Below are 21,811 nucleotides of genomic sequence, written 5' to 3'. Positions count from 1 at the left end.
GTAAAACAATAAATTACTGTGATCCTTGACACAGGGATTCCCTGCTCCAGCTCTATGCATGATTACAGACACTAAATCTTTACTGATTCACTGCCAGCTTTCCTCCCAGAAAGCAGGTGCTCCTGCTGTGAGAATGCAGGAATGAAACTTTGTGCACAAACTTTGCACACAAACTTTGCGGTTACCTTGGTGCTGCCAGTATCAAGAACTGTAGGAAGAGGAGGAACATTCCCCTTTGCCACTGCAACCATTATGGAAACCACATTTTGAAGCACCCTTAGGGAAAGAATCATTCTGGTTTCTGACAAAAAGGTCCATCTGTCTCTCAAACCCAAATTCCATCTGCAGTGACTGCAGCTGGTTACTGATCTCTGTAAGACCAAGGTGTGTATTGAAGGATCTTCCCCAAAATGTGTTATTTAGGTCTGTCACTGCACATCAACATGTGAAATGGCCAGCAGAAGACAACTCTGCTCAGCCCACCTCATTGCCTGCAACCTCTTGCAGCATTGAGCTCTACAGTTTCTTCACAACGGGAGTAACTGGATTAAGGAAAACACACAGGAGGAATTAATGTGGGTTGTTGGGTTTTTTAAACAGGACTTCTGAGTTGACAACCTTTAAGGTGTTTAACATAAGGAAGGACCAACTGTCTTCAGACTCGAAATGCCTCCCAGGCTCGTGTCTCTAACTGTGCTACAGCACAACCTTCACTGTGACATTACAAACATATATCACAGCAACAATGTGTACCAAATGAGCCTTTTATCGATAAGAGAGTGAATATCAGGCTGTAAACTGCAGGTGTGTTTCTGGGATGTCACTGTTACCAAATAAGGTTACCTGGAATGGAGAAGGGCTAAAGTACAGCAGGTTGGCAGACAAGCCTTGCTAATAGAGATAATCCACTCAGAGGCATTCATACTGAAATGAAAGTATAGGTTTGGAAAGCCAGTATGGAAGAAGCAGCTTGGGCTATTTCCTTGTTTAGACAAGCCTTAACTTTCCCACCAGTTAGTTGCATTCCAATCAAAGTCAAGAGAAAAAAAATAAAAATTCAAGCAATATGCTTTACACCCTGAACAGTTTATACAAAACAGACTCTGCAAGCAAAGTGTACTAAATACTCCAATGCTAAGTCACCCCACTATACAGAACTGGAATGACAGTAATCCACTTAAAGGTGAAACTCTCTTGAAGGCTAATGAGTAATAAAAGAAGTAAAGACCTCTTGTTCTTGAAACACAAAGTTTTGGCAGAGCTTGCTTTCCTCCTCCACTCCCCCCTCCTTTTTAATTTGTATACATAAGGGTTTTTTTTTGTTTTGCTCACACACGTTAACAACTTGATATAGGTGAAATTCAGCTTCTTCATACATAGGACTTGAAACAGAGCATCAGATCCTCAATTCATGTAGCCCCTGATTTTTGGACAATTATTTTGTACTTCATTCTTTGTAAGAGAGCATTTGGCAGTTTCCTCTAACTTTGCTTCCTTCAAGAGCCAGGCATATTTTATTTCTTAACAGGAGTAGCATCCTAGTACTGCATCTAATCCTTCCTGCCCTAGGTGGGCTTATCCCATGCTGTCGAGAAGCTTTCCCAGCACCCTGGATTGATGAGTTGGTTTGGAGATGATCTGCCTTGGAGCCCCCCTGAACCCCTGCATCAGTGCCAGGCTTCCTCATGCCCCTCCCCATCCTCCTGCCATGCAGACAGCAAGCTGGATCAGTGCAGCTGAAGCAGCTCAGCACCCTGCATTTGGCAGCACTTGTTGCTGGTGTTGTTGTTAATAGTTCTTTCACACACCTCGCTGGAGGAGGGTGATTCAGCACCGACACATGGGCGCGGAGGTGTTCGGGCAGGCATTAGGAGATGTGGTATGAGAATTTTGTACCAAACAGAAGGGTGAATAGCACAGCTGCACAGCTCCACCATGGATGCCACAGAGAAAGTTATCACTGCTGCAGTTAGCATCTACTTTCTTTGAAAACTGCCATGAATTTTAAATACTTTGCACTGATAAATATCTGTCAAGCCAGAGGTGATGGGGGTACTCCAGTGTCCACCTTATGAAGATTTAACACAAATAAACACCGAGTGCTGCAAGGAATCTCAAATCTGCACTTCCTTTGCAAAGGAAGGAGAAATCAGATTATGCATAGCAAAGGTATGAGTTAAGGTGTGTACTTCTACATGGTTGACATTTTTTTTCCAGTTAGGAAGGAATGTTTCTTGACAAACAGACACAGTCATCAGTTACTTCAGAAATAAAACCAGCATACAAATGACAGAGTATACCACAGACTACAGCTGATTGAATTGATAAATGGAAACTTCTTGCAGCTCTTTTGGTAACCATATTTATGTATTATGTTAAGTGATGGCAAGCTGATGCAAAAAGGGTAATACTTTCTCAGAGCTTTGGTTTAGAGCAGGAAGGAGGATGAAAACTTTCCATATTAGAAAGTTCTTGCTGCCAATCATATTATTTTATAGTCACTTGACAAGATTTTTAAAAAGTAGCATTTTGACATCTCATGCCAGTAACACACTAAAGGCATTGGTATGGAAGATTTAAAGCATCCCAAAATACTGCTTTTGATTCAGAGATCAACCAGCAGGCACAGCACTTACTGTCCCCCTGACAAGAGGCCAGGGCAAGTAGCTGAACCACCATTTCTTGGGGTCTGCATCCATACACTTCCTCCCCACTTACGTCTCCTAGACGTATTTCACTCCAACATCACTCACCTAAAAACCGGTCAAGTTCAACCCTGTGTCTGGGTTTCACTCTGTCTGATTGATGTCTTGAGCAGCTACTAAAAATTTCACAAAGAGTTTACATCAACCTCCTCTTTCTCCACACCCTACATTTCAAAGTGTTTAGGCAGCAACAGAAAACAATTAAAGGAAATTCAGAGCTAAGGCTGAAATGTACCATATGTTTTCAAGCAGAGGGGCACAAAACATCAGTAAACCACTGCTGAGATTACATACTCCCACTATCAGGCATTGAAAGACTACAGAACAATGTCATCTTTAACTATTAATAACCATACTTCCTTTCTAGCACACAATCCTTTTCTCTTAATTGTCTGCTAGAGGTATTCCCATACAGGCCACATTCCTCTTTCCCGTAACACAGCAGAAAGAGTACCAAAAGTGTTTTATAGTTTCATATACAATCCCATCAGGTCTTGCATTACCCCTGACATTTGCCAGTTTACCTTTTTTTTTTGGTTTACAGTGTGGTCAGTGAGAGAACTGGACTGAAAGTCAAGATTTCATCCCCACCCTGCTATGACTTGCTTGTGACTTACTATGACTCAGCACTAAAGCCACTAGAACTCTCACTAACCACACTCTACTATCTTTAGGTATAGAACTGAAGCGATGGTAAAGAACTCTTCGTGAAGTACTGCAAGACTGGACACATTAAAAACTTCTTATATAAGAAAAAGCAAGACTTTTCTTAAACTTAACTATTTAAAAATCAGATTTCTACAATGCTTCATAAATTTACAAAAACATTTAAAAAAAAAACCAAAACTTTTTTTTGGTTTCTATTTAAACAGAAATTTCATCCCAGTTACTGTGGCCATCATGTTCCCAAACTTGAAGAAACATCTGCTTAGGAGTTTGAAGTAATGTAAAATTCAGAAGTTTCAGTTGCCAATGGAAACACAGTTACTAATTTCCAACTGCAATTTTCTGAGACTGACAAAATCTCACTAAAATACATTAAGAAATTTAACACTTTATTTGATGCCTACATTTGAAATATAGTGCTGTGTCAATTCCAAGGTGAAAAGATTTTTTTCTCATACTAATAACATGGGATCATAGAATGGTTTGTGTTGAAAGGGACCTTAAAATAATCTTAGTCCAACCTCCCTGCAGTGAACAGTGACATCTTCATCTAGATGAGGTTGCTCAGAGCCCCATCCAATCTGACCTTGAATGTTCCCAGGGATGAAGCATCCACCATCTCCTTAGAAAAGCTGTTCCAATGCCTCACCACCCTCACAGTAAAGAATTTCTTCCTTACATCTAATCTAAATCTAGCCTCTTTTTTATTTAAAACCATTACCTCTTGTCCTATCACAATAGTGTGCTTGCTAAAAAGTTTGTCCTTATCTTTCTTATAACCTTCCTTTAAACATTGAAACCTAGAGCCTTTTCTTCCCAGGCTGAATAACCTCAACTCTCTGAGCCTGTCTTCATAGAAGAGGTGTTCCAGCCATTCATCATTTTTCTGTTCCTTCTCTGAACCTGCTCCAACAGGTCCACGTCCTCCCTGTGCTGGGACCCCAGAGCTGGATGCAGCACTGCAGGTGGGCTCTCAGCAGAGCAGAGGGGCAGAATCCCCTCCCTGTCCCTGCTGCCCACGCTGCCTTGGATGCAGCCCAGGACACATTTGGTTTCTGGGCTGTGAGTGCCCACGGCTGGGTCATGTCCAGCCCCTCATCCAACAGCACTCCCAAGTCCTTCTCAGCAAGGCTGATTTCATTTCTTGTCTTATATTAATACTGGGGGGATTGCCCCAACCCTGGTGCAGCACCTTGTACTTGTCCTTGTTAAACCTCCTGAGATTCCCATGGGCCCATTTCTCAAGCTTGTCCAGGTCCCCCTGGATGGCATCCCATTTTTTATAGGTGTGTCAACTGCACCACTCAGCTTGGTGTCATCTGCAGATTTGCTGAGGGTGCTCTCAATCCCTTTGTGTTATTAACAAAGACATTAAACAGAACTTGTCCAAGCAAGAATCCTTAAGAGATATCACTTGTCTCTAATCTCCCTCTGGACATTAACTATGACCACTACCCTCTCCATGCAACTGTCCAACCAACTCCCTATCCACCAAACAATCCACCCATCAAATCTCTCTCTCTTCAGTTTAGACACAAGGATGTTGCGGGGGACTGTATCAAAGGCTTTACAGAAGGCCAGATAAGTGACATCCACATTCCTTCCCCTGTCCGCTGATGCAGTCACTCTGTAACAGAAAGCCAGTAGGCTGGGTCAGGTGGGACTTATCCTTGGCCGCCCCAAATCATGTCCCTGTTCACTATGGTCCTTAGCCACTATATGTCTGTTTAGATCATGGAACAGCTCCTTCTTTTAGGAGGAGCTGTTCCATGATCTAAACAGGCACAGGGGTGATGGTGATGGGTTGGTGGTTCCCAGGGTCCTCCTTCCTACTTCTTTCAAAGATGGGTATAGTGTTTCCCTTTCCCCACAAATTTCTTGCTTCCCACAAGAGAAAGGAAAATAACAGTTTTGGGAAGATTTTTTTACCTGCAGCATGAGAATACTGGGCTATGAAGAGGAACCTGTCCTCATTCCTGCTACCCAAAATGCTCCTGAGCCTGTATTAAACATATAAACTGCATTATAAAGGAGAGCACATTGGGTGCAGAGCATGAGTTTGGGTAGGTCATACCCACTTTCACTTTCTTCATCTTTGGTTTTAGATTTATTGAAGTTCATTCATAAGAAACACCAATTGCTATTGCAAAACAGAAGTTTTCCCTCATGCAAAGATTGTGCCAAGTAATAAGTCTCTTAAAATACTTGTCTTTCTGAATTTCCCAACAACTTGCTGAGTCATCCAGAAAACAGGTCAGGATGCCTCTTTGTTTTTGTTTACACATTTAAATTAACAACTTCTAAAAAAAAAAAAACAACAAAAACAGGTATCACTTTGTGCCTTGCCTTATGAAAAACAATAACAGACTAATCAGCTTCCTGGTGAATGATATCAAACAGGACTTGCTCAGCTTCACTCTCAGCAGGGCTCCATATGCACTCACCCTGTACCTCTGAACGTACATGCCACTAACAAATCAAAATCCCATAACCCAGATCAGCCACAGGAGAGGGCCATGGAAGCAGGACTGACAGCAGAGCGCACAGCTACCACACTGGCTGTGATGTGTTCTGTTAGTCTACAAAAAGGCGACTTAAACCTTCAGAAGAAATACCAACACTCCACATCACTCAGTATTACTCCCTTGTCGCTGAAAAAAAACCAAGAAAAAGGTCAGAAAAGCAAACAGGGCACATCAAATGCTTATCAGCTCATTAGTCAGATCTTAACCAAAATTTATGAGGCTATTTCTTACAAGCATTTCTGGACTTAATTGCTGCACAACCAGGAAATTTAAGTCTATATTTTCTGGTGTTTGGTAGTGAAGTAAAGCAAACAACAGCAGCTTTTATATAACTTATTCCATGTATTTGTGTACTTGCCCTTCCTCATTTTTCGTGAGGAATGGAAATGAGAAGTTCCTTTATAATCAATTTCACATAGCAGACAAGATACGTTTTCCTTGTTGGAAAATATGTTGTCAAACCACAAAATCCTCCCCCTTGGGATTATATTCAAACCATCTCTACATGCTGGGATTCAAGCTGAAAACTATGTATATTTTGAGAAAAAAAGTTTTCCTCTGGGTTTGCTTTTGTTAAACATGCATCTTATTTTTATTATTACTATTTTTATTTATTATTATTTTATTAATACTATTTATTATTAATATGTATTATTACTACTATTGTAACCCATACTAGTCAAGTTCACAGAGCAGGAGTTTAAGATGAAAAAAAATTATTAAAAAAATATATAATGCAAGAAGACAGGAAGGATGTACCAATATAAAGTATAAAGGCTATACTAAAGACTATAAGATGAACAGCAAGAGAAAATAATCAGCCTGAAGGAATAAACTTTGAAAGCAGAGGTGCTTTGAAAAAAAAAGAATTAATTTAAATCAAATTAAGCCTCTCAAATATCATTAAATTTCTTAAATTTAAGTGGAAAACACAACTAATTTGATTCTAAGTAATCTACAGAAGAAAGTTTGTAGCTAAGTAAAACACACAACTAAACTAATATGTACTAATACGAACGTTGCCTGAAAAATTGTTTTGAAAGTGTCCTATAATAAAGTAAAAATGTTGTCTGCATACCATTCCCCTGCTACACAAGGAAAAAAAACCCACACTACCAAAAACCCCATCGCCCTGTTGAGAAAATTTTCCCACAGAAAAGGAAATTTTGGCCAGCTCTCCTTGATGACAAAAGATAAGGAAATACCAGGGCGGTTCCATGGTTTGCAAAATGTTAAGGCACAAAGGCACAGAAAAATATTTTTATGTTCTCCACCCCTTTCTTTATCTCCCCTTTCATTTTAGTTTAGTTTTTATATCATATTTCTCTCTTTTTACCTTTATTATTCCCTACTTTCCTGGCTTAGAAGGTATATGCCAATGACCTAAGTAACACTGTTTCAGGTGGTTGCCTTGGAGCAAGTGGTATTAATACCTCCTGATGCATTCAATAATCACATTTTAGAATGGTGCCATGTTACATTGCATTAAAGAGAAGCAATGATGTTGGAGTAGCAACTTGCAGAAGGATATGTTTCCTGTTGAACCAGGAAAACAAACGTTTTAAAAAAATCTGTATGGAAAAGCATCAAGATGCTCTCCACCCTAAAGGAACCCTAATTCTCCACTAGAAAAAAAAAAATCCCACTTTACAGTATTTCAGATAAACATTTTCAAACCTGTGACTGCCTAGAGATGCACAGCTTTTTTTTGTGTGTGTGAACAGGAAAGGAAAATTCATTAAAAAATCTCTTTTCCAAAGCTGAAGATGACATTTTGTGCTCATGTTCATCCAGCATGCACACAGAAAACTGAGTTATCAACATCTCGCCTTGTTTGAAATCACAGACCAACTTGAAATCAAAGTGCTAATGTCATTTCATTTACAGCTCTGAAAAGCCCAATAGCTTTCTATTCTGCCCTGCTGTATGATCACAGCCCTCATGTCTCAGATGTGAGAAAAAGCCTCGCAAACACAGTGCAAAGCATCGCACTTCCACTTCACAGGAGCTGCAAGCAAAAATAGATGGTCTTAGAAAACCATATATTGCAAGGCTATTGCAAGGCAAAAATTGGTATAAGCAAGATTTCCATTTGCTACCCCTCTCCAAGGGAGACACTGTCCTCTACCTCAGAATTTGCTTCACCACCTGGTCTCAGCTGGAAATGTACCTTGACTGAAATTCTGCCTTGCTGAAGAGCGTACACTTATTCCTCCTGAGCAACAAGCAATGTATAATTCTGACAGATATGTTCAGCTTGCATAAGCTATACATAACTCATTCATCTTCCGACTGTCTCATGGCATCTTGTGACTTTCATTCCAGTTTGTGATTCTCTATGTTCATTGAGTTGAAATATGAAGTACTCATATGAATTACTCATTCATATGAGTAATTGAGTTGAAAACAGGAGGCTTTTGGGGAACAATGGTGCTGCTGCCAGAGATGCACCTCTGAAACTGTTCAGCAAAGCCTTGTTGGAAAACATGTCAAACCACAAAATCTTCCCCCCTTGTGATTATATTCAAACCATCTTCACATGCTGGGATTCAAGCTGAAAACTCTGTATTTTTTGAGAAAAAAAGTTTTTCTCTGGGTTTACTTTTATTAGCATTCATTTTACCACCCCACTATCCAAGAACTGTAATCAAAACAATTTTGCAGGATCTGAACCCAGCAAGATTTATCAATTTGAGTAATTTTCTTTAAATGCCATCTCTCTTTCACACAAATAAGGGCCAAAAAAAGTGGATCTTCATATCAACAAAGTGCAGTCTGCACTTTTTCTACTATTCATAATGAAATCCCAGCTTCCACAATGCTCTGAACCTTCCATTACCCTTCCCTTACCCCCCAGAAACACCTGAGGGCTTCAGGACCTGCTGTTCTCTACCGGTTTGCTTGCTCCTCTGCTGTACTGGGGAAAAAAATGTGCACTGCTCTTTATACAAACCGTGTATTTTAGACAGTCTGAAATACAATCAGAAATTAAATTTTAATTTTCCAGAAACTGTTTTAGTGTAAAGGTCCTAAATGGCATTAAAAAAATTTGTCAAAATTAAAGCAAAAAACTCCAACAGCTACTTCCCAGTTAACTCCCTCCAGGATATCTCTGGGAACATCACTGGCTCCAAAATCTGCCATGTGCTGTTAAAAATCAACCTGCTGCAAGTGGCAATTTTCTGCAATTACTGCTGGAGTTAGAACTTAGTACCCTGCAGCTGGCACACCTCACTGTCCAGGAAAGCACCATAACAGCTGCATGGACATTTCTTCAGTCACCTGCTCCTGACCACAGCTTCCCTACAACCATTCTGGTACTTGCCTTCCCCCCAGAAGTTCCATTTTCCAAACTGCAACAGAAGTGAGCAGGCAAATGCAGCTAAGACAATGGCTACATCTCACGCACGTGCCTCAGGAGAGAATTGGAACAGTGAGGTTCAAGCAAAAAGTTGTTTTATGGATACCAAGTTATAGCCAGATCAAACTCTTCTTCCCAAGGAGTTGGTGGGCAGGGGGAAGAGAAACAAGATGTCTTTCAAAGCATTTGTTTCCTTCTGATAATCAGTCTGCCACAAAACTCTCAAAACCATGGGGGGGTTGTTTCCTTTGAATCAGAAAAGTCAGGAGAGAAATGGATGCTAATTAGGCAATAAAGACATAAAATGTTTTGGAAATGTGGATACCAAGTTATAGCCAGATCAAACTCTTCTTCCCAAGGAGTTCTTACAAACCCTCCCACACAAGCTGCAGCACAGATTTCCCATGCCATGCCAAACTGGGGAGACATTTAATCAATTTTTTAACTTTCTGGTACCAATTAAGCATTTTTCATTAACTGAATACCAAGTTTCATTTCAGTATTTAATCCTCAAAACACATGTATTTATTTTTCCATTCCACCATTATTAAAACCACTGCAATCCACACCAAAAAATCACTAGGCAGCAGTATAATCAAACTAAAGGTAAAAGCAAAGGCTTAATCTGAGTTGTGTAAAATGTTCCTACTAACATAAAGTCCCTATTAGATCGTATGATAAGTAAGGTGTCATAAAAGAAAACAAGACATAAATCAATAATGCATTGACCTCATTAAAAGCAGCACCTCACACTAACTCAACGCAAAAAAACTCTTAGCACACAATATTCCATATAGAACAGAATGTTTCATTATTCCTACAGGCCTTCACTTGCTACTTTACTGAAATGGTCTGTTTTCAAAATAACCATGAACTCAAAGAAGTGAGATAACAAAACCTTTCTGGAGATTCAACCAAAGGCATCTATTCAACACCATATTTCTGTACTGCTGAAAAAGCCTGTCAAATAGTTGAAGTGAACACAATGCTTAAACAACATACTTATATGGAAATGAGATATATTAACTCCCCCAGAAAAGTCAGGAGAGAAATGGATGCTAATTAGGCAATAAAGACATAAAATGTTTTGGAAATGGACTTCAGGACATGAGTCTAAAGGAACATGAAGAAGCTGTAGAAAGAACATGATCAGATCCCTTTTGTTCTAGGAAAAAACCCTGCCATCTCTCAACATTAAAATTTTAATCGGATTAAAAAAAAAAAAAAAGACAAAAAAAGAGAAAAATGAGAAACAAATTCACCCCTTCCAACAGTGATTTCTAGACCTCATGAAAGCTTGCTAGGGAGCAATTATTGTGAGACTCAAAGGCATTGAAGGCAGGAGAAGTGAGAGCCACAGAAGTATATATAACATTTATGAAGCCACAGAAAATACTAGAAGCAAATTTGCGGGAGAAGCAACAACTTAAAAGCAATGAACATATTTCCAGAACATGTCAAGCAAGCCTACCACCAAATTTCCTAGTAAGCTTTTTCTATCTCTAAAACTTATCCTTCAACCACTGTATCCTGAGCCTGTCAGGTATCAATGTCTGCTTTCTTATAAATGCAAATCCCTATAATTTTTAGTTTGAGTTCTACATGCTGGGATAAAACCTGGGCTCTTTGAAGCTGGTATAACTGAGAAGGTTCCTCTCAAGTGTGTAAAAACCAGTCTCCCACCATTGTCACCATAAGCACCATCTTCTGAAACCATCCCAATATGGTCTTCATAATTGTTCTCTTCAGAAACTGAAGTGTTTATGTAAAACCTTTTCCACAGGTTAACACAAAACATCAGCTCTCTCAATTGCTACCTTTAAGTTGTGTTTTGACAATAACACCGGGTGAGATTTACAAGAATCATTCGCCTTTCCACCTTTTTTATTTTTGAAGACTTGTAGGAACTAGAAACAACTTCAAAAACAGTAATACACTACCAGTAAAATATAAATTACACACCAAATGAATACTCTGCATTTTTACATCTGGAAATAAAAAATGCATATAAAAACGAGAGTGCCTACAGTTATGATTTAAGACAACACTTAAAATCACCACAAAAATGAAATCTAGCTTATGGTTTTCTGGTTTGAATCTAATGGCTACTTCAGAGGCCACATAGACAGTCAAACCACTGATCAAATAACTGTGCTATCCTCCCCAGAATTATTTTGGTTTCATTTGAATTTTTTTTTGTATGTCTCACAGGAAAAGAATGTGCAGCAGTCTTATTTGCAAGCCTAAATACCTGAGCTTGTCTGGGACAAAGGCAATTAATACTTTCTACATTCACTTGATCTGGAAATGCACATTCTCAGCTTATGCAAAAACTTTTGGCAATTTAACCTAATCTTATGACCTCCAGCCAAGTTATCTACACTTATTCTGTAACGAGCTGCATGGGTGTCCAGCAAAAGGCACCCAATGTTTTGTTGGCTTATCCCATTAAAACATATAAATAAAAGTATCTAGAGAAATTTTGCATTCTACTCCTACTAAGAAACCAGATAATTTTCCCTGATGTTGAGCTTGCATCTTTGTCATAAGGTGGGATCTTCCATTCGGCACAGGAATCATGCATATGTCCCTGTTCACCCTGGATCTTTTAATGAGACCAATGGCATTTGTGACAGGACTAAATAGCCTTGACACCCTAAGTGACATGAACAGCCAACAAGGTTGTCGTAGTGAAAAAACGTGATGAAGAAGGAATTCTTTGAACTTGTTTGCTCCCAGGAGGGTTTCTGATGCTAAATGGCTACAAAATTTAATCTAGTCTCTGGGCAGCAAATTTGCCAAACAGCATACAGAAAATCTTTTACATTTCCTGTAGAAATTGTGACATATATCTCCCACCTCTACCCCCAGCAATGTGATTTACAGCCAAAACATTGGCAAATCCCTCAGCTGAAGCCGGCAGAGAAATCTTTACATCATCAGTATTTTAGAAGCTTTGCTGTGGGTGGAGTGAAACATGTTCTAAAAATACTTCAACTACACAGAACATTTCCTACTTTGCCCACTCCTTAAGAAAGAGATATCGGAAGTGGCTTCTTAATGTTAAGATAGGATGGTGGCCTTTAAACAGAGACAAGTAATGTCACAGAGGTTTGTGCACAGGATCCAGTGCTTGATACATCTGGGGATGATGAAGCTTGATGCAGTGACAGGATGACTGAAGTTACAGATCCAAATGACAGATTAGGTATCCTTTGTGGTCTAAGATAACATAGAAATGGTACAATTTTGAACAAAAAATTTAAAGGGAGCTAAAATTTTGAAAATTCTTTAAAAGCAAAGATCACTTGGTTCATATACCAGATATTAGATTTAATGCCATTACTTACCAAGCCAGCTATTGGAGTTGGCAGACGATTGATCTTCTTAACGATGCCAGGTTTGATCTTGTTAATCAAACTAAAAAAAAGTTATATGATTTTCTGTTAAATAATTCACTGTACTTAAGCATGAGCATCAATGCTTATTAAGAAATACTTTTCATGTGGTCCTAACGTAACATGATTTGAATGAGTTTGAGCTGAATCTATTAGCACTCCCAAGAAGTGACGAGCAAGAACAGATTGTAGAAGCAAAAATGAAAAAAGTCACACACAAAGAGGTTTCTGGAAACAGCAAAGCAAGAAAGAAAAGAAAATGCCTGAGGAGGCGTGGGCAGAAAAGGATCTGTGTTTCTCCTACAAGGATGGTGATGTTAATTGGACTCAAATATCCTATTTATAGCTTTTCTTCTCATAAAGGTTCTGAGCAGACGTCAAAAATGCACCAGAATATTGATTTTTAGAGTTCAGTGCGATAGCACTAATATTTCTGAAAGGGTGAGAAATAAACTCAGTGTTCATAATGCTACCAAGTCCAGTATGCTGTGTGCAGCAATCATTTTTGGCACACATAATTCACAAGTCATTTTCCATCTCAGTCAGAAGAGGAAGAAACTATATCTGATATCACTCTTCACATAAAATTCATAATTAAGCTGAGAAGACAGGACAGACTAACACATCCCTGTTGAATACATAAGCCCAAATGCATACCTTATCCTACAGTGAAGATGAGGCACAGGATTCCTTGCAAGTCTACACCCAGGTTTTCAATCATGGAGGCAGTGAAATAGTGTGGTTCACCAAATTACACACTGGATCAGAGGGTCAGTGGAGAACAGGGACCTCAGGACACCCTGCAGACTTCATCTGCCTCTATACCTTCAAGGATTTTTTTACTTGCTCTCACTTCTTTTTGCTACTTCTCTGGCCAGACCCTTCACCCCACACAGTGCATCAGCAAGGCTTTGTGATCTACCCACACCAGTACAGAGACAAGGCCTGGAGTTTAAAACTCTGTGTGGGGGGATAACATCTTTTGCTCAAGCAGAAAATGTATTTGGGAAATAAACACAAAGAACAGTTTACCCCTATACACTGGAATGAAGGATACATTTCTAAATTCCTGCAGAAAAAAAACCCAAACCTGCAGGTCCTGAGATTTTCCAATAACACAGAGTTATTTAGCAAACAAGACACATTTGATTACTTTTTCCACCCAAGAAAGTGATCTGTTGAGGTGGAATAAAAAAAAAAAAATGTTTGCATTCCTCCCATTTTTTAAATTTTTTAAATCTTCCAAATGCATAATTTTTAATTTCTTTTACTGAAGAACATGTAGTAGCATGTGACCAGAAAAACTTCAGTGAATTTCTTTCTCTAATGTATGTACACTAGAATTGGCAGAATGTAAAAGGCTTTATTTTGTCAACTACTGATCACTCAGCCAACATGTGCACTTAGTCATTGAGTAGGACAAACAAACTCACTGGATGCTATAGGAATATATATGGTGCAAGTAGAGGTCTTATCTGCTATGGTTGAAGTCAGATCTACAATCTACAGAGAATATATCCACCTAAATTAGCCACAGGTGAACCAAGGAAATGGACAATCTAATTTCTAGATTGTCTCAATTGTTTGAGATCTTGCACTATATTGTTGTTGGTGAAAATTTGACATGTGAAAATCTTTGCCATCTGCTCTTTCCTGTTTCCACAGAATTTCTAAGAAAATCACTCCTCCTTGGACTTCAGATATGTCAGATTTAAAATTAAGACACAGGAGAACAGCTGTTTTAGTACAACATAATAAGGCATCTTTTGCTTTAAAGAAAGTTGCATGCCTCCTAAGGCAAGCTGCTCACTAGAATGTCTTAGGTTGCAATGCAAGATGTGGCTGGCAGCGTTTATTCTTTTGCCACCTGTTAAAACCAGGTGGGGCAGTTTTCTTTATCTCTTCCCCAACCCACCCTCCCTCTGGGAAATATCTTCTGTTAATGGGCCATTGAGTCTGACCGATAAAATTACATCATCCCATTGTGAGATGCTCCTACCTGGATATAGTCTGAGATTTGGAACAACAGAGACAGCCTTTTCCCACTGGATTCCCAGAGGAAGACCAGGCCCATCAACACCACCACTGGACCTTCAGAGGAAAACTACACCCTTCTACAGGATCCCTGCTCCAACAGAACCACAGCTGTCACTGCAGGAGGGCTGCAGCCACCATTTCATGGGACTGCTACCAACCCCCTGGCCCACAGGGTGTCAGGTCCTATTCTGACTCTGTCAGTGTTGTTTAGTATTACTGCATTTTTATTTTTTTCCTAATAAAGAACAGTTATTCCTGCTCCCATATCTTTGCCTGAGAGCCCCTTAATTTCAAAATTATTATAATTTGGAGGGAGAGGGTTTACATTTTCCATTTCAAGAGAGGCTCCTGCCTTCCTTACCAGCCACCTGTCTTTTCAAACCAGGACACTGAAGAAATTACAGGATGTTTTTCTTGCATTATTATTAATTACAGATAAATTTAACTGACTTGCATTTGGCAGAGGGATCCTCATTCAGTTGCCAAGTAAGTGTCAACAATGAAAATATCAAAAGATTAGTATGTATCAGTTAATGGCCAATTCTTAAACATCTGAATACAATATATACATCCCACTAAACATATACTTTCTTATTAAAAGTAGAAACTATTTTTATTATCACATTCATACTCTTTAACATTTAATTACAAAAGTAATGAAAATAAAGCATCCTGCTCTACAATATTATTGAAAATTAATTAATGCCCCATATCACAGATAACTTCAGAAGCATCTAGCAAGATAAGACTGGAAGGCAAAGAGTGCAAAGCAAAATAAAGGCAAGGACAGAAAGCATAGCAATATTCACAGAAGGAAAAAGTTTTGCATAGGAAAAGAAGCTCAGAGAACTGAACTTTCAAAAATATTTTCTGAAAGTTAGCTCTGCTGAACTGATTTTAGAGTGGCTCTGAGTTTTGTGATTTTGGTTTTAAGGTTTGTTTGTTTGTTTTTGTTTTTACCATCCCAGGTAGCTCTCTAATGAGATTTCTCTTGCACTGGTGTTCTAATGACATTTACAACTGCTGTTCCTTAAAATACTAAGGGATCAGCACCACTTCCAGTCTGGAAACCTGTTCCAGTAAGTACCAAGCCAATTAGAGATATGTGGATGAGACCTGTTGAGTGGACATTTAATACCTCTGACTCAGTCTAGCAACGAAACCAGGCAAGCCCCATCACTGCCAAGCCTACAATATATAAGCACGAGGAAGCTTCCTACAGAAAGTGCTCCAAAACAAGCTGAGTGTAAAGTTTTGTGATAGGAATAGGTAGTTTCAGGATTTATAAAATCAACACTAAAAGGCAGGGGATGGAGGACAGAAATCCAAACCCAAACAACAGCAGTGGGTATTGGGGTAAACAGTGTGCTTTGATCCCAGCCACAGCCACACCACCCTGCAGAAGCTGAAGAGAAAGCCCAGAAATATCCTGGCCATTATAACCAAAACCAATATAATCAATCAACAACAGCATGATCCTCTCAGTATCACAAAAAGAAGTGTGTGGGACAACACACAAAACATGTGGATCTGGAGAGAGTATGCCAAAAGCTGCTTTTACTTCCCATGACAAACAACAAGTATTAAAAAAATTTAAATTATTTACTACAAAATACTTTTGGTGCTTAAAAAAAAAAAAAAAAATTCAGAGGCCAGGAAGGAAAGAGGCCAGCTGATGTTAACCTGAAGGGTTATTTAGGTAAGCCAATACTCACTCGCACAACAGGACTCCATTTTCTAGAGCTGCTCGAAAGTCTCCAGTTCCAAAGCTTTGCCTGGTAACTGCCTATAAGAATAAGAGCTGAGAGTTAACTGGATAGACAGACAAAATCAGGACTAGCAAGAGAATCTTAGTAGTAGTTAAAAACAAACAAACGAACCCTGATTTAACAATTAGTTCATACTATTATTTTCTTACATTAATTTCAAAGAAGCAAGTATTTAAAAGACAGTTATTTGTGCCTCAAAAGAAGTCAGATCCAACATCTTAAAATAGTTTCCTCTAGTGTAAGTCAATCTTCAGCTAAATTCTGTGAGAATACTTATTATTTTCCAAAGCAATACCAGTCACATTGAAAAGCATGAAAGAAATTTCAAACAGAAATGCAAAAGAGAGAAAGTCTTTTATCTCCTGCTTCATGTTACAGCGTGTATACCCATGATATCTAGCACAGAGTATTTTAACAGCGGGTTTTTTTCGTGCCACTTGCACCTAAGGCAGTGTGACTACAGAACCACTCCAAGTCTGCATTACAATGTGCTCATCAATTCCCATTCCTTGGCAAGTGGCAGGACTATACTAATGGGACTCATTTGTATATTCAGAGTGAAAAAGCAGTGAGCAAGAACAATGTCTTATAAAGGACTTAAGATACCCAAAACCAAATGAATTGACTACAGGTTTTCAGCAAAGTAGTTTTCAAAAAACACCCCAAAAAACAAAGCATTTGCTCACTATACTCACTTGGAGCCACTTCTAGATCCCCACTATGCCTACATTCCCTGCAGGGACCGAATTTGGCAGATTTCTTCCAAACACCCAGATTAATAACCCACATGCAAGTCAAAAAACGACTTTTATACAATTCTGCCATCAGTCCAAAAGGTTTCATGCCAGCTGGGAACGGAAATCAAATACTAGGAATTGTATGTATTTGAGCTTAGATGTCACCATGTTCAGCCACCAGCTAATTATGAACCTCCCTCTGGGGACCCTGACCATCCTCAATCCTGTGCAGGAGTTCAGACACACAGTTTAAAGTGCTGTGGAACCTGCATGCATCCAGAGCAAAGCTACTGGTTACCACAGTAAGTAAGGAAATTAGTACTGAAAAAAATAAGTTTTGCTTGGTAAAAAGAGTAAAGGACAGGATGAAGCTCTTTTAGGATCTGTAAAATTATTACATTATCACCCTATCATTTTTTTTTAATTTCAAGAGGGATGCACACTAACACCAGAAATCCTACAAATTAAGTAATTAGCTTTAACATGGGTTTTCTTTTCATTCAAATGCTACAATCTTCCTATTGAGAAGAAAATTAGATATTACAAACATCTTTTGTGTTTAAGGTTTTTTCCTGAAATGTAACTGATAGTGACAGAAAATGAATGACGCCACACCAACTCAAGATAAGAAAAAATTCAAAATTCAGGGAAAGAAACGATGATAATGATTCCCCTAGGAGAATTGCACTTTTATACAATATTCATATAACAACAGTCTGTTCCTACAGAAAAGTAGAAGCTGCATCTTAGAAATAGAATTGTCAATAATCACTTAAAAACACAGAATCTGAAAACTATCCTTATCTCATATATTGCATAATATTTTGTTTCCAAACTTGTATATTTAGTGATAATGATTTTGAGAAAGCTAGCCAATGCAACATAACAGCACAGAAACTTCAAAATAAATATTTATGTTCCCTAGGTTATAGGGAATATGAGGAATAGGAATACCTAGTTTAAAATTATGTCCTCCATTCTGCAAGTTAGAAATTTGACATTTGCAGGTCATACATTAGTAGTGAACTGTAATAAAGGCTGTAGGTCTGGAGTCTAGCTTTACAGCTATGTTTCAAACTCCAATAAATTCTTAAGAATCCTAAAGTTGTTCTTATTGTGGAGTTGTCACTGACATCTACAGGACTACACAGCTGAAATGTTTGTGTTTATAAAGAGTTCACTGGCAAGTCAGGCATGCAATAGATGACAAGGTGTTCCCTTCAACAAGAGTTGGGCCCATCCCAAGCCTGCAATGTCTTCTAAATGTCTTCTAAATGTCTTTTGAACCCACAATCAACCTTCACAGTGAAATGCATAATCCTGTTTCCTTGAACAGCAAGAGTCCAATTTGAGTACAAGGCTGTAAATGCCTCTATTAGACTTGCAGACCTCTTAAAATTACATCAGAAGACATTACACTGGAAGAATTTTGACTAAGCTATTTGTGCAGCTGCCGCAGCAATCAACACTGATTTGCTATACAGGATGGAACTGTCAGACTGATCTTGTGACCCACTGATTTTGACAACTACGTGGTTTGTTGATATTAAAATAAGAGCATTGGTTCTGCCAAGTTAGGTTTCATTAATACTGACTTTCAAAGGATAACTAATAATTAAGTAATTAGAAGGTATTCTCAAAGAACAATTTAACACTGGTGCTTGAAACCAAAACATTTTCCAAGTTGCACAACAACTTGAATTTGTTGATGTCACAAAAGTAAGTGCTCCATTTTAAGATCTGTTTTTCTACAGAGACGGAGGACGTTTCTCATTATGGACTTTCACCTGGCTTATCGCCAGTGCAGAGCTTCAAGCTCAGCTGTAACCATGATAGTCTGCCCAGGAAACAGGTATCATTAAAAAAATGCAAAGACACAGACTGCTTCAGAGTTCTGCCCTGCAAGAACCTAAGTAGACAAAGTGAATCCCACCCCAAGATATTACATCTTCAAACTATGTCCATGTTTTCTGAGTCACTGTTTGTTCATGAAAACTGCTTATACTGGGTGTGGTACTCTTATGTAATAGGCGTAATTGATTTTGAACAATTTTTCAACCACTTAGCCATGTGAGCCACCAAATAATAAAGAAAATACCTTACAAAAGTGGTTTCTATCCATCTTTGAACAACATCCCTTTCCAAATTATACGTCTCTTTTCTCTCCTCTATTCAGCTGAATATATTCTGCTTCTATCACTGCTTTTTTGATAGAATGAGAGCAGTGACATAATTAAAGGCTATATAATAAAATCAAATTTATTTGCTACTATAAAACAGTTTAATGTTGTTTTTCAAAGACAGCGTCCCCTCGTACTTTGGTAATTTGCAATTGCCAGGTCCAACCACTTTTCTTCAAAGAGTATGCATATCAAGTCTTTATTTAAATTTAGACATTTTAAAAATGCTTACACACAGAGGGCTAGTTTATTTTCAGGTTTGCTGTGATTCCTGTATCAGGAGACAAATCTCACTGAAGAAGAAATAACCAAAGATAACCGTTCTGAACATGGCATGATATCAAAATCATCATGGACTGAACAAATAGCACATAGCACAGAATATGCTGATTACATGCTCAAGTACCAAAATAATCATTAAGTACATTTCTTTGGCTTGCTATACTGGAGGCCAAATATAGCTGATCATAAGGCAGGGCTTCTTTGCCTTACAATCTATCCAAAGTTGAAAAATTCTTTCAGTGTTAATAAAAAAAAAAAAAAAAAAAACATACCGAGGGAGTTCATATCAAGTTGTTGCCATGGTTTACACAGGTTTGAATGGCTTTAGCAAAAAGGCAGCTCTGCCACAGGCCAGCCAATGTTTACCACTGCACGAAACTCAAAGCAAAGGAACTGGTAGGTTTCTCAATTTAACTTTTCTGTGATGGAAACAGCCAAGCTAGACTCTCCCCATCCAATGCAAGAATCCTACCACATACCCAGGCATGCTGGCTGACCAGTTCTCCATCACAACAGCATTAGCTGCCCAGAGACAAGGAGGCAGTGCCGTACCACGCCCAGCCTGCAATCTCAGCCATGCCTTGGCACAGGCTCGCCATCCAGCCTGCTCTCTCCACCTCATTCAGAGCTCCTCTCCCACCCTGCCTTTAGACTACAGCACCTCAAACCATGCAAGGTCCCTGTGCCTCAATTTGACAGAAACGCTGCTTGCATCAGCTTGAAGCACACAGCTCCCTGATACAAGGATGTAGGTTAGGGATGGAAGGAAGATGCAAGATACTGCTACAGATGATAGCAGCTGCCTGAAGGAAGGCTTATGTCAGGATCTCAAGGGGCAAACAATTACTCAGAAGGCAATTAATCAGATCAACACTGATTATCAATTTCAGATCCCCAGCATGGTCTGCAGCAAGAAAAGACAAATTTTGCATGCTGAAGAGAGGACTGGCTGTCTTCTGCAGGAAACTGGGACAGTGATGCAACAGTGATGCAATGGTGCCATCCCCAGTACAGAATTTTGGCTACACCTGCCAGTTCCTGTCACAAAGCCTACCTGAGCAGATCACCCCATCTGCGTATGAATGTCTGAATTCCTACCTTTCCAATGGCCTTTCTTCTCCCTACCCATTACCACAAATCTGGATCAGACTGCATGGCAAAGGGCTCTGTCTTTAAATAACCACAGCATTGCATTCCTCCATTTACAGAACTCCTTTGGCTATAACTACCTTCATGCACTGCAGAATGGCACTGCTCCTGCAAGATGCATAAGGAGATACATTGGCTACACCCCAGCCAACAAGCAAGCATGCAGGCAACTCCCAGTGTGTTGGCGTCTGTACAGCGTGAACAGGTCTGGAAGTAGATTCACAACACATTTTCAAGTAGTATTTTGAGCCCACTGCATTTTATATCCAATTGTCAAGACATGTTATACCTCAGCTTTACAGAGTTTTCTTGTCCATCACAAAAGAAGAGCAACATCAAAAAAAGAAATACAAAAAGGCAGTAAGGATTTTTTCCCCTCTCCCACATTGAGATACACTGCCCAAAGTCCTACCTCCCCTTTTCATGGCTATTTGCAGTTCCATTTAAATGCCATGACTGCATGAGCTTGTGTTTGAACAGCTTATGTGGTAGCTACCAGAAAATGCTGCCATTGTGCTTTGAAGTAAATAGCTTGTGCTGCTTGGCATTTGGAGTCTTCTCCTCTCAATATTTTCATCTCCTTCCCCTTTTTTAAAAAAAACACAAACAAAAAACCCCCATAACATTGCCTCAATTTTCTCCTGTAGTGATTTTCTTTATCCAAATTCCTCCCAAAGGGCATAGGGTGGTAGGAACCATATTTAGAGGGTTGCTGTACACAGTCTTGAACACAAGTTCAAAATCAGCTGTTTGGGTATAAAACTCTTGACATTGCAGCAAACAGACCAACCATAGCAATGACTAGATTTCTCAAGGTCAAGCAGTAGAAAAGAGCAGCTCAAAGAGGTCAGCAGGATCTGTCTCCCTGAATTTTGAGCCCCAAGAAAATGTACAGAAAGAATGGGCATTCACAGCTCCCATCCATGGGAAAATACTACTGGCATTTCATTTCTGGTAGCAGCAGGGATGCCAGGCCCAAAGCGGGCAAGGTCACTGTGGGAA

General features: G+C 39.1%; 1 protein-coding gene across 7 annotated transcripts in view; it reads right to left on the bottom strand.

The window, feature by feature from the left end:
• Positions 1-16,472, bottom strand: part of LMO7 (LIM domain 7) — a 97,041-nt gene extending 80,569 nt beyond the window's left edge. For all 7 annotated transcript variants that reach the window (XM_041471211.1, XM_041471222.1, XM_041471215.1 and 4 more), the window contains exons 1-2: positions 16,408-16,472; positions 12,608-12,677 (exon numbers count right to left, since the gene is read on the bottom strand). The gene's annotated coding sequence lies outside the window, so the exon portion shown is untranslated. The remainder of the gene's footprint in view (positions 1-12,607; positions 12,678-16,407) is intronic.
• Positions 16,473-21,811: the final 5,339 nt, after the last annotated feature.

The sequence above is a fragment of the Pyrgilauda ruficollis genome, unplaced genomic scaffold (genome assembly GCF_017590135.1).
Source record: "Pyrgilauda ruficollis isolate IOZ18807 unplaced genomic scaffold, ASM1759013v1 scaffold26, whole genome shotgun sequence".
Classification (NCBI taxonomy): Eukaryota; Metazoa; Chordata; class Aves; order Passeriformes; family Passeridae; genus Pyrgilauda; species Pyrgilauda ruficollis.
The sequence above is the reverse complement of the archived record's forward strand: the minus strand, read 5'-3'. Positions and strand labels throughout refer to the sequence as shown.